This window comes from Protopterus annectens, chromosome 14.part0 (assembly GCF_019279795.1).
Source record: "Protopterus annectens isolate FY-2018-M chromosome 14.part0, PAN1.0, whole genome shotgun sequence".
In the NCBI taxonomy this organism is placed as follows: domain Eukaryota; kingdom Metazoa; phylum Chordata; order Ceratodontiformes; family Protopteridae; genus Protopterus; species Protopterus annectens.
The window spans coordinates 750,569,718-750,582,813 of NC_056748.1; the positions used below are offsets into that span (position 1 = coordinate 750,569,718).

At 35.6% G+C, this 13,096-nt stretch overlaps 1 protein-coding gene across 1 annotated transcript in view; it reads left to right on the forward strand.

The window, feature by feature from the left end:
* The window catches only part of LZTS2 (leucine zipper tumor suppressor 2), a 1,975,510-nt gene that overhangs the window by 455,610 nt on the left and 1,506,804 nt on the right, over window positions 1–13,096 (forward strand). The window lies entirely within an intron of this gene.

Here is a 13,096-nt window from a genome sequence, read left to right on the forward strand (position 1 = left end):
AGTCAACTGGACTGTAATTTTCACGTAACCTAATAACTGTGTCTGTTTATTTAATAAAAAGATAATTCTGGCCAGTGAAAAAATATGAATCCATTGAAGAAGACTTGGTAATTAAGTTAGTAAAATAGTAGAAGTAAATGGTGAAAATGTTTAAAAAATCTAAATGGAAGGCCACCTAGTCTGGTGGCCTTTTTGGAGTTTCCATAATCATACTCTTAATATGTTCTATTGATAAATGTAATCTGAAAATTCTATTGATTGTAAATGTATCTGGTCTATTATCCATGATATTTCCTCAGAAATTAACTCTGATACATTATATAAATCACTATAGAAAAGAATAAACTATTTAAAGATATCCTTTACTTCTGAATAAATATCTAAACCGTTTTAATCAATTTAATAAGTAAGGATTGCCTGTTGACATTTAGTGATTTATGGAAAACAAAGCCACCAAACTCTGCTTCTAAAAATAAGCTTTCTTTCATTGATAGTTTTGTTGAATTCTACTGTTATCTTTTTTACTTTGTTCAAACTTGTTGCCTCAACGGTATGTACATATCATAATTAACTTCCCTGTGATTTTTTTCTGTCATTAGTTGATCTAATAATTGTTTGTATTGTTTGTCTTCTATGACTTTTAACATTTTAAAAAGTTGTAGAAGAATGGAGGCAGCGTGTGCCCTGCTCTTTGCCTTGAATGAGGCCCACTGAGTTGGAATAGGATTGGTTGAACCTTCATTAATACTCCATAATTCATTAATTTTTCTAATAATTGCTTGCTTAAATTTATATATTATCCTGTAATTAAACTTAATAATGCTAGGAACACTAGACTGTGACATGTAACACCATATCCAACTTCAAAAGCGTAAGAGAATGATCAGATAATCCTGAAACAATCCGGAAACAGTGTTAATTTCTTACCAGGTTTCATCTTAGATTCTGATGGAAGAGATAATCTAATCTTGCTATCATTTTATACTTTATATTAAGATAAGGTATAACATGAGTTTGTGTCATTCTGTGTAGTCCAGCAATTAAGAAACCCAGTAAGTTACTCTTGTTCCTTTTATTCTCTTTTTTACTTAATTAATAGAAATTAAAACCTCCAGCAAGTGTTATTCACATCAAATTATATCAAAGCATGTTAAAATATATTTTTTAAACATTCATTATGGTCATTAAAAGGGTCATAAAGAGAGAGAACAACAATTGCATTATTCTTAATATGAATTTTCAGTGATAGAATTCTACCATGGATTAGGGCCTGACCTTTGTTCTGTCCAGAAAGGCCAGAGCTGATGAGATTTTACTTAATTTGAAATTGTTTTCTAGGAAGCTCAGTACTGTCTTTTATTTTAAAAATAAAAATGGCAACAATAAAAGTCTGGAAAATGTTTTTAAGAGACCAAATGCTTTTATACCCTGCTGCACCCAAATGGTATCCATTTTTGAAAACAAATATGTGAATTTGACATTAGGAGGTTGTTAAGTAACACTAGAGATGACAATGTTTTCAGTGGGAACTTTTAAAAGGTATAATCCACAACAGACAGCTAAGAGTGATGAAACCAGATAAGTGTGTGTGTGTGTGTGTGTGTGTGTGTGTGGGGGGGGGGGGTAGTCATCATGGGCATTAATGATTACATCAATAAAATGATAGCCCTATTATATACTGACACATATGAGGAAGCATCTGTTAATCAAATGAACATAGCGCATCACAAAGTTGAATTATTATTGAAGACCTATTTCACTATTTCTGCGTATGGTTTTCTATGTGTCTTACACTCTAAGATTCCCATTATCTTTGTTATCCTGAAGATTCACAAGAACTTTGTGACCCCTCCCCCCCACACATGTCCCATTGTGGATGTAAAAGCATCTAAGAACTTTTTTTTAGTGAGATACAATGATCACGAGACTTAGGGGGTATTGCATAAGAATTCTTATCTATTCAAGGACACATGGGATTTTTTATCAAAACTCTCCAACTATCTTTATTCTGATGAATTCATGTGTGTGACTATTGACACTGAAGACCTGTTTTTGGTCATTTGTCACAATGTTGGTCTTGAGTGGGTCTATGAATATCTTTGCTTTAATTCTGATCTAGAACATACAAAATTATTACACTCAGGATCCTCATATAGGAGGTGACGGAGAACAATTTTATTACTTTTGAGCATCAAGTATTTAGACAGAGTAGAGGTGCTGTGATGGAGGCAGCTTGCTCCCCTCTCTTTGTTAATATTGTTCTTGCACACTGGGAGGACAACTTTATGTTTACATCAGAATTCAAAAACTGTTGGCATCTTTATGGTCATTTCCTTGATGACATTTTTTTGGACAGACACTGAGGCAAGACTGGATCAATTCTTTGAATATTTGCACACCACTACATCTTTCCTTAAGTTCATTGTGACCGTGCAGGCTGACACTGTTAATTACTTGGATGTTTCTATCATAAAGAATAAAACTGTGAAACAGTTTGAGTCTACATTTTGTAGAAAACCTACATACTCTAACTCCTTATTACATTTTAATAGTTGGCATCTCATCCATCAAAAAGAGTCCTTAGTTAAAGGACAGAGTGTCAGATCAGCTCAGATGGTGTCCAGTGATTATATATTTCAGGAAGAGTGTTTTAAATTAAAGCATATGCTGTTGAGGTGAGGGTATCCTGAGTCTTTTCTTAGTAATATCTTCATTGAAGTAGAAACTGAAAGAACTTTGGGTCATTTCACCCCGTTACTTGTAGCTGGCGGAGGGCAGATTATTATTGCCAAAAACAGGCACAGATAAGGTTCAGTGATGACTTTGGAGAGCATTAGTGATAGCTTTTAATATTCATTTTTTGACATTCAATTAACAATGCAAAAAAATGAAGTCTTTTTGGGGAATACACTAAAATGGTGGGGGAGGTACCTTGAGTAGTGTATAAAAAAGATGTTTGCTTTAAAAATTTACTTGAACGGACAAACTCTCCTGTGAGCAATGGAATAATGACTAAGCATGGTCATTGTTTACAGTGCAAATATATTTTGTAAGGGGCCAGTTTTCTTCTTACCAATAATGGTGAAATTAAGTTAGGTCAAAAGTATTATTGCGGTAGTAAAGGTGTTGTTTATGTGGCACAGTGCCAGTCCTGTGCTTGTTTTTATATAGGTAAAACTAAGCAAACATCGTGTTCAAGAATCTACCAGCATTATTATAACATTCAGAAGAGTGATGAAAGAAATACCCTTTTCAAACATATTTGGAGTCATTGTACCCATTTATTCAAATTCATTGTCATTGACCACATTAATTTGAGCCAGAGGGGAAGGCCCTTGGATTATTTTCTTGAGCTTAAAGAGCTTAGAAGGTAACTTAGATATAATGCCACTGCCCCTCCAGGGTTAATTGAGACAGTCTCAATTAGTAGTGTTCTTAAACTAAAGGCTGCATTTGTCATTTATAAGCTTATAACAATATTTTTAATATAGAGATTAATCTCTGGTCTAATTATTGTCAGCCCTGATGAATTGATCAAATGTACATAAATTTTTTACATTTGTATTGTACAACAGTTTTTACTATTACTTGTATGCTTGTTATGCATTGTGTTTTTAAATGACTTGTTCATTTGATTGTTTAATTATTTTTAATTATATTGTCTGGTCTTGGGATGAGGTCTGTATTACGTGATCGAACACCTAAACATCGGCCACATAATATCAAAAGCAAAAAACAGTGAATGGCCAGTTTAATGTGGGGAAAGATTTCCCTTGGCTGTTCACTGTATTTTGCCAATTTCTCCACTGTGGAGCGATCTCGGAGATGGTATATTTAGTTGGGGGGCACAGCCCCCCCCACTTAGTTTGACTGTAATGTTAATTTGTTTTGTGGCCGACGGTAACGTTTCCTGACAGCATTCGCTATTTTGCAGTTCTATATTATGTGGTTGATGTTTAGGTGTTCGATCACCTAATCATTCGATCACGTAATATAGACCCCTTGGGATGCTCTAAATGCCTGTTCTTTTTTTTTTTTTTTTTTGACATGATATTCTGATGAAGTCCATTTCATTCAGATGAAAGAGCTAAAGTTTTGTATTAATAAACCATGTGGAGATTCCTGTTCCTGGTCACTTCTTTTTTATTGTTTTATCTAGTTTTTGATTTGCTTGGTTCCTGGTTGTGAACTGGCTATGATAACGTATTTGTGATTTCTATCCTTTCAGTTTCATTTTCTACAAAGTGCTACCAGTTTGGCTAACAACTTAACAGCATAAAGGCTTCTCTCAGGTCCTAGGGTAGAGCTCCCACTAGTAATGATAAACAGGCAAAAATATTTCTTCACTTGTATGTCCACGAGTACAAGGAATGCCTGTCTGTAACCCAGAGAGTACCTATTAAAAAGGTAGAAATATGGACAGACCTGGCCGATTAGTTCAGCAAGGCTACTGATATCCCCAGGTCTGGAGAGCAATGCTAACATCTTTATAATGACCTATAGAGATGTAAACCAGATGCTCTTGCCCAGTAAGAGGTAGATATCAGGAGGAGATGTTCTGAAACATTTTAGTGAACCAGCAATAAGAATGGGGTTTACCAGAATATCTGGCATTGGAGAATAGGGTTAGTCTACTAACTAATCCATTTGAGCCAAGATACCAGAGACTCAGATAATGTAAGTATGCTGAACATCACAAAATAGGGACTGGTCCCTTTAAGCCAAGATACCCAAGGCTCAGGGACTGGAAGTCAAGTGAATAACTGCACCTTTTTAAGGCTAGGAAAAAAACTAATTTAGCAGAACTCATTGGAGCAAGAGTCCAGTCCAGAGGAGTCTAGGGCAGTTTTAATGAAAGGAGAAACAGACAAAGGCTTGGAGCTATGTCTTCTCAAAGATACGAGTCCAGTTTGAGATTAATGATTGCTAGTAGAAGCCCTGGTGATGGAAATTTGGAGTTGGCTAATGAAAAAATTATACACAGATGCTTCAGGTATAAACCCTTCTTACATCAGTTGAGAAAGCCTTGGTGATAACAGACTTTGCTTGTTAGACTCATCTATGCTAGAATCATATTTCAAGAAAGACTTTTATTTCTAAGAGAAACACTGTTTCTGAACACCAGGACTTAGAGATGGCTGTAAAATCCAGTATAAAAATCTTTATTCAACACAAGCGCTTTTGTGGGTCACTCCACTTCAGATGTCCAACGCATTTTAAAAACAGCTCTTGGTTTAAATATACACCATCTTGGGACACATGGTTATATCCAACCAATACATTATTCTAATATGAGCAAGCACTTTCAATTTAAAGCAACATTCCACAAGGTACATGCCATTAACAGGATTAGAAATCTGAAACTTATACATACACACACATATATATATATATATATATATATATATATATATATATATATATATATATATATATACATGCACACTTCTGAAAACCTATCTTTAAAATATCTAAAATATAATTCAAAATTGCATAACATATCAGTGTACAATCACAAGCACAGAATATATCTGCACATATTTACGTGTTCTCCAAAACACATACAAGCCTCTAACAAGAAGTCAGTAATTTATTATACAAACAATTCCACAGCACATCTTACCTAAAAAGCTGCCTAGACTTTAACTTAGGATGCAGGGGTATGTATTCATTTAATCCATCTCCTGTATCGGCCCTTAGTCTTACTATCCACTTAGCTTCAAGCTCTTCAGTGATGTTCCAAAGGTCCCCCCACCTTATACTCTCATATGTTCTCATTATAACCAAAAATTTAAAGACATGTTCCATATAATTATTAATTGTGGGTCTAGCCAAAGCATTCACTTTGTTCTTTTTATGAATAGCATAAATATGAGCATCTAGTCTATTTGGCCCATTGCACAGTGTGCCAAAGTTTCTATGTAGGGAAGACAGACAGGTCTCTGAAGGAAAGAATACATGAACATATTTATGCTATTCATAAAAAGAACAAAGTGAACGCTTTGGCTAGACACACAATTAATAATGATGGAACATTATGTCTATATTTTTGGTATAGAGAAGAACATAGAGTATGGGGGGGACTGAAGAGCATCACTGAAGAGCTTGAAGATATTAAGACTAACTAACCATAGAGGATTGAGGATGGATTAAAAAATGAATAAAAAGTGTATCCTAAGTCTAGGTTTAGGGCTTAGGTTGTGCTGTGTGTTTTGTATAATAAGTTACTGTCTTCTTGTTACAGGCTTGTATGTGTTTTGGAGAACACAAATGGAAAATGTAAGTATGTGCAGATATATATTCTGTGCTTGTGATTGTACACTGATATCTTATGCAATTTTGAATCATAAGTTAGATATTTTATAAACAGGTTTTCAGAAGTATATATATATATATATATATATATATATATATATGTTTGAGATTTCTAATCCAGTTAATGGCATGCACCTTGTTGAATGTTGCTTTAAACTGAAAGTGCTTGTTCATATAAGAATAATGTATTGGTTGGTTCTAATCATGTGTCCCAAGAGGGTGTATATTTAAACCAAGAGCTGTTTTTAAAATGTATTAGACATCTGAAGAAGTGGGGTGACCCACGGAAGCACTTGTGTCGAATAAAGATTTTTATACTGGATTTTACAGCCATCTCCAAGTCCTGGTGTTTTGCTTTTTATTCTGGATCTGTTTTGTGCAGGACAGGTGAGTTCTAAAACTTTGGTGGCAGTTTTATGTTTTTTACTACTGTTTCTGAGTAACTGTTTCTCAGGAGGTTGCATTTTAGTGTCAGAGCTGGAAAGTATGTTGTGTACCTGAGATGAGATGTGTATCAATATATTTTTTTAATTTTTTGTTTACTTACCGCAGTTGCTTTTCCTGGATGGGTTTAGTCAAAAAAAAAAAAATCAGCAGTAGTCCAGGGAGAAAAGCTCCAACATATAACAAAACCTTTAACAGACATTCAGTAAGATGCATTTACAATTTTTTGTATGTTTACTAATTAGATTACATTACATTCATATGAAAATAGAGGCAATTCATACAATATAAAAGATACTTGTGCATTAGTAGATGCTGAACACTGAGCATTTGAAGAGGCGTATTAGTGGGTTTGTCAGATAGTTTATAGGTCATACAGTTAATGCTTAGAAATTGAAAGAGATAAGGAACTAAATAAGGGCAGAAAATGTTAATATTGTGGCTAATGTGTGGGGTATAAGACAGATTTAGAGACATTTATATATATAACTATCATAATAGTTATATGAGAAGTTTAGAGAAGGGGATGAGTGTTGTCATTAAACAATGTATATATCTGGGAGATGCTAGTAAAAGTATTCAGGTATTGGTGAAGACTGGTTATGGAGCATAGGATTCTGCATGAAGAGAATTGGCTTGGCAATATGGCAAGCTGAAGCTAACAGTGGCATTTATCCTGGAGATGTACAGGAGCAGATCCACTGAACTGATAAGTGAAGATGTGTTTTAAATGAGTTTGCATTTGGAATGGATTACAGTGATAGTATGATGTGACTCCATAGTTTAACTACACTATTTGAATAAAGAGAGTCACGTGTAGTGTTAGATGATGTCCTTCCATTTTACTGTTACAGTATTCTTAACAATAGTATTCCTTACAATAGGGATCCCCAACCAAGGGGTGCCTAATGTCCGGCCAGTATACCAAAGCCTTTAGGTTGCTAAGGGTACTCTATACATCACACATATGCTCCCAACTTAGGGTATAGGGCATAAAGGAGATGTCTGGACTTAACATCCTTAGAACTTTTTTGCCACTAGTCTAAACACCTTCTTTGATTGTCAGTCTATACGCTTGCTTTGGTAACAAAAAACTGAACCAGGGTAGACCGTCACAACCCCTTTAATGAAACTGATAAGACCAACAAAGACAATACTAAGCTTTCTTCTCCTTTTACATATAGGGCATCTTCAGAGTAAAAAAATGAATGAACTGTTATAACATATATATACTGGTACTTATTTAAATGCACAACACCAATGTGATTAACCAATCACCAATATACAATACAATTTTAATTACTTAATTACTAGCATATCTAAAGTTATTTAATGAGAAAACCTATTAAACTCAACTGTAAATATTAAATGTATTTTTTTGAAACAACACAAACTTGAAAATAAAATGTGTATGTGTGTATATATATATATATTATATATGTTGTATAATAATAATAAAAAACAAAAAAAAAAAACAAAACACACACACTATTATATATATTCTGTATAAATTAAATATTTGTACGCTTGCCTTGTTTGCTTTTTCACCAAGTGGTTTTTCAGATAACTGCTCCGTTGGGGATTCGTTCCTATCTTTTTTTCTTTTGTTGTTATTGTTTGCGGGGTTCATGCTATCCAGAAAAGGTAAATGCCAGTGCAAGAGACAGATTCCCATACAGATCATCATGAGCAGTATTTATTTTGTCTAGGTGCTTCCCACAACCATACATCCTGTTCTATTTGCCAGATTACCGCCCTGAAGACTCTGTGTAGTTGGCTTTCCTGTTTGGCTATATCCTTAGAAAACTGACTTCTTAAGCTTTTGGCAAAAAGACACCATGGAAGGAACTTCCTGCTCCAAGGGTCAGCCATCCGCAAAGAAGAAGGTCAAGAAAGCTAGGTGCAATTCTTCAGCTGTGCTGCCTCCGCCACATCTCTCTCAAGGCTAGTGAAAGCCCAGAAGATCACTCATCAACTTTGTTGGATATCTCTGCCATGACCGCTTCATCATTTGGCATGGATCTGGCTTCATGCATGCCCCTGGAGGCCTTACAGACATTGTCTTCAGATGTTCAGGGGAACCGCAAGTGATTATTTCTGAAGGGCCTAGGAGTGTTCCTCAGATTTTGGTTAGGGAGGAGGAACTGACTACCATTATAGTGTATCATACGGGGTCTGAGCCTTCTAAGTTTTACAAGGCTGATGTCCCTTTAAAGAAGAAGAGAAAAACTAAACATGTTTCTCCTGCTTCTAAACACCCTAAGAGTTAATGGTAGAATTTCATTCAAGGTTTGTTTAATGCCCTTATGGCTTTGAAGTCTCCTCGAGGGGTTTCTGTTCCAGCCCCCTTTAGTCTTCTACTCCTCTTAAGAGGCCTAGGGAACAAGATTCCTCTAAGGAGGAGGATTCAGATCAGGAATCCCTTATCTATTCTTCCCATATTCCTTCTCCCTTAGGCTGTGGCTCTGAGGAAGAGGAGTCCACTAGTTATGACTCTCATTTTGATGAGATTTCCTTTGGGGACACAATTTCCTGAGTGATAGACTTTTTCAAATGGGATTGTGGCCAGGTGTCTGAGGTTCGGAAGAAGTATTACAAGCTTCTGCAAATGAAATCTTCTAGGCCTTCTGCTGTTCCTCCTGTTCTGGCTGCCTTGTGGGATGCCTTTTCTTCTGCATCTCAGGCTCCTGATTCTCAGACTCCTGCTCCCAAAAAGCCTGATAGGTTTTATAAGGTTTAAAAACAGAATCGTATAAAAATCCAGTATAATTACACACAAAGCACAATATGTAAAGAACTCTCATGAAATCATGTGAACATAAATTATTTCTCTTAAATTAACCGTAGCCTTAGTGCAGAAGTTTAAGAACATACACCAGTATTCCTTCTCCTCTATTTATAACTAGAGCAGAAGACTGACAGATATAACATTTAACAATCTTTTCCTAACTAAATTTTTGAGAATAATATGAAAATTGTATCAACATAAAAAACTATATGCATATAAATAATAGTGATAAAATGTATATGGAATGCATGTATGAAAAAGAACCAATGTAAACGCCTGATTTACTGTTGCATTATACCTAGCCGAAAATCTAGTTGAACTCAGTATAGCATTCAAAGAATATAAATAATATAAACACCACATCTAAAAAAATAGATCAAGCCTATATCCATTTCAAATTTCAATAATAAATAAATAAATAAATAAATAACCAAACATGACTAAAGTATAACCTAATAAAACCAAACCTAAAAAGTTCATATCTCCAGGGCTTTCTGTTTTAATAAATATGCTGTGTTACAGTTGTCATTTAGCCCCGGGGGTTTAGAAGCATCAAATAGGAGTTGCCAATATAACTCTCTTACTTCAAGGAAAACTGTCCATGCCCCCCCCCCCCCATTTACTTGGCTGAATTTGCTGAATAATAACAAAACTAAATTCATGTTTTTGGTGTAATAGTAAATGTTTTGCCAATGCATTACTGGTTTTACCTTTTTTAATCTCATATATATGTTTTCATAAATTCTTTCCTTCTGGGCATGCTCCACTTTACCTAGGTAGAAAGATTGACATAGAGCGACATAAATAACCCCTCTGGTTTGACAATTGTATTTTCTTTTTATATAAAATGGTTTATTATTAATTAAACATACATCTCCTACCTTGATCCATTTAAAGTAACAGCATTGTCCACATTTTCTCATACCTTTTATTGTAGGACCAATGCCGTGTCCTTTTTGGGATCTTTCAAAAATATTCTTAAAACTACAACTTTTTTAATACACAACAATTGGGTCTATCACCTAGTTTTGTACAAATATCCCTATCCTCCACTATTATGGCCCATTTATTTTCTAAGACATAGTTTCATAGGTGTGTACTAGGCTAATGGCCCTGGAGCCTTTACAAGCCTAGCCCATAAGATTACTCTGGCATTGTGCCACCTGACCTTAGTTCCCAGTACCTCTGTCAAGTAGAGCCACTAGAGTGATCCCTGGGGTGAATTTTCTATTTCCCATCCACTCATCAAAATTTCTCTTGAAGAGGGCCAGTGAGGTGCTCTGCTTGATATGTATGGGAAGTCTATTCCATAGCATGGGCAGTCCCTGGGTTATGAACCTGTCCCTCCAGCATGTTCTGTTGATTGTGTGAATGAGGCTGAGGTCTTTGGAGTGTTTGGTGTGGAGGGATTGGGATTTCTTTAGATGTAGCATTTCTAACAGAGCTGGGTCAGACATGGCTTTGTAAGTCAAGCAGAGATCACCTCTAAGTAGATGATATGAGACAGAGACTAGTTGGCGTTTTTTGAGTCTGTCCATATAGGACAAGTGCTTAAGGCCTAGGATCCTCTTTGTGAGGTACTTTTGCGGCCTCTCCAGTTGTTGCAGATGTTTAGTGAGATACATGCCAAATGGGGCATTGTACTCAATGATTGGCCTAATGAGGGAAGAGTAGAGGGAGACAATGACCTCTTTCTTCCTGGAAGCAAAACCCTTAGTAATGAGATGTGCCACATAGAAGGATTTTCTGACCACAGTGGCAATGTGGTGGTCAAAAGAGAGGTTGCTGCCAACCTGTGTTCCCAGATCTCTTATAGTGCCTTCTGTGTTCAGTGGACATATCTTATAATATCACTGTCCATACTAAATACACTAATAAATGAACTTTGGTATGGACAGGGTATGACATCAGGAGAATTCTCTTTTATTTACCCCACCTGGTATTTCATAGATAAAATGGGGACAAATACCTTGTTTACCTCTTTGTTATTACCTCTTCCATCAAGTTTGTTGGTCATACTTTTAGGGTATCCCCTACTTAGAAACATAAGTTCCATAGTTTTACATTCATTAATGATATCCTCATCCTTTGTCACCATCCTGGCTGCTCTCACATATTGTCCCTTAACTATAGCCGCCTTCTGCTGTTTTGGGTGTGAGCTCGAGTAATGAAGGATGGTATTACAGTACATGGGCTTTATATAAATGCTTGACATATAAGCTCGTTTCATGTTGTCTTTTTTAAGAACTATGTCTAAAAAGGGAATCCTATCCATATCTACTTGGGAGGTAAAAATGAAGAAAACTGGTAGTACGGATTATATACACTGCATAAATTCACACAAACATTCTGTATTATCCTTCCATACCAAAAACAAATTGTCCAAGTACCTATTATAAGACCTAAATGACTCCTTATACACAATATTAAAGCCAAATTGTTTTTCCCATTTTCCCATTGCTATGTTGGCAAACAGTGAGCCATCATGGACCTCATGGCCACCCCCTTAAATTGTTGATACATTTTCCTTCAAAATAGATGTAATTTGTTTTAAAATAAGTTCAAGTAAGTCCTTGTATAGGTTAATTCTCCATTGATCTACATTAATTTTGTATAAGAATTCACAAAACCAAGCAATCCCTTGCTGTTGTGGGATAGTAGAGTAGAGGCAATGACCAATAAGTCACCCTCACAAAATTCCAGGTGATTATTTTTTTCTAAAAAGTGCCAACTGGGGTTCAGGCATCTAGGCAATGAGACAGTTCCCTGTGGTACATTTGACTGGGGACACATGGCTGAAGTGACATTCAGCTACATTTGTACCATGGGGAAAATTTCTCACTTCCTAGGTGCCTGAACCCATCCCAACTGTCTCATCCAGTAAATGCTTTAAAGTGTTGTCAAGAAATTTGGCACATGCGCTAGTTAGGGACCCCATCCCATCCACAATTGGTCTCATTGGTGGATCACTCGCACTTTTGTAGATTTTAGAGATCCCAAAAATAGTCAGTGGATTAGGAAAGGGCACTGATAAATAATTAAATTTGTCAATCCAAAATTCTGTCTTCAGTAAACATGTCATTAAGCTAACCTTTTACATTTCTATAGGTCAACTCACTGATAATAACTAATGTGTACATTTCAGAATTCAAAATCACATCCATTCTTCTTTCATGCTCTTCCTTTTCCATTACAACCACCCTACCCCACCCCCTTGTCTGGTTTCATAACCCTTTGATTATGGGTTTTTAAATTATGTAATAACATCATTTCTCTTTTTGTTAAATTGCATTCATCCTGCTTACAAATTCTGTTACCTAAGGTGGATCTAAGATCCATTTCACAAACCTTTTCATATGTTTGTAAAATAGGGTATAAGTAGGGAGTTGTAGGTACTAGCAATTCTTAAATCAGTAAAAACTGGTGTAAGGTTATTAAACATAAGTTTAAAATGTAAACTTTCTAGTGTACTGTTTCATGTCCGTAATCACAGTGGCAATATTGGATGTCTTTGATGGAATGAAGGACAAGGCTTTTGACATTAAATTA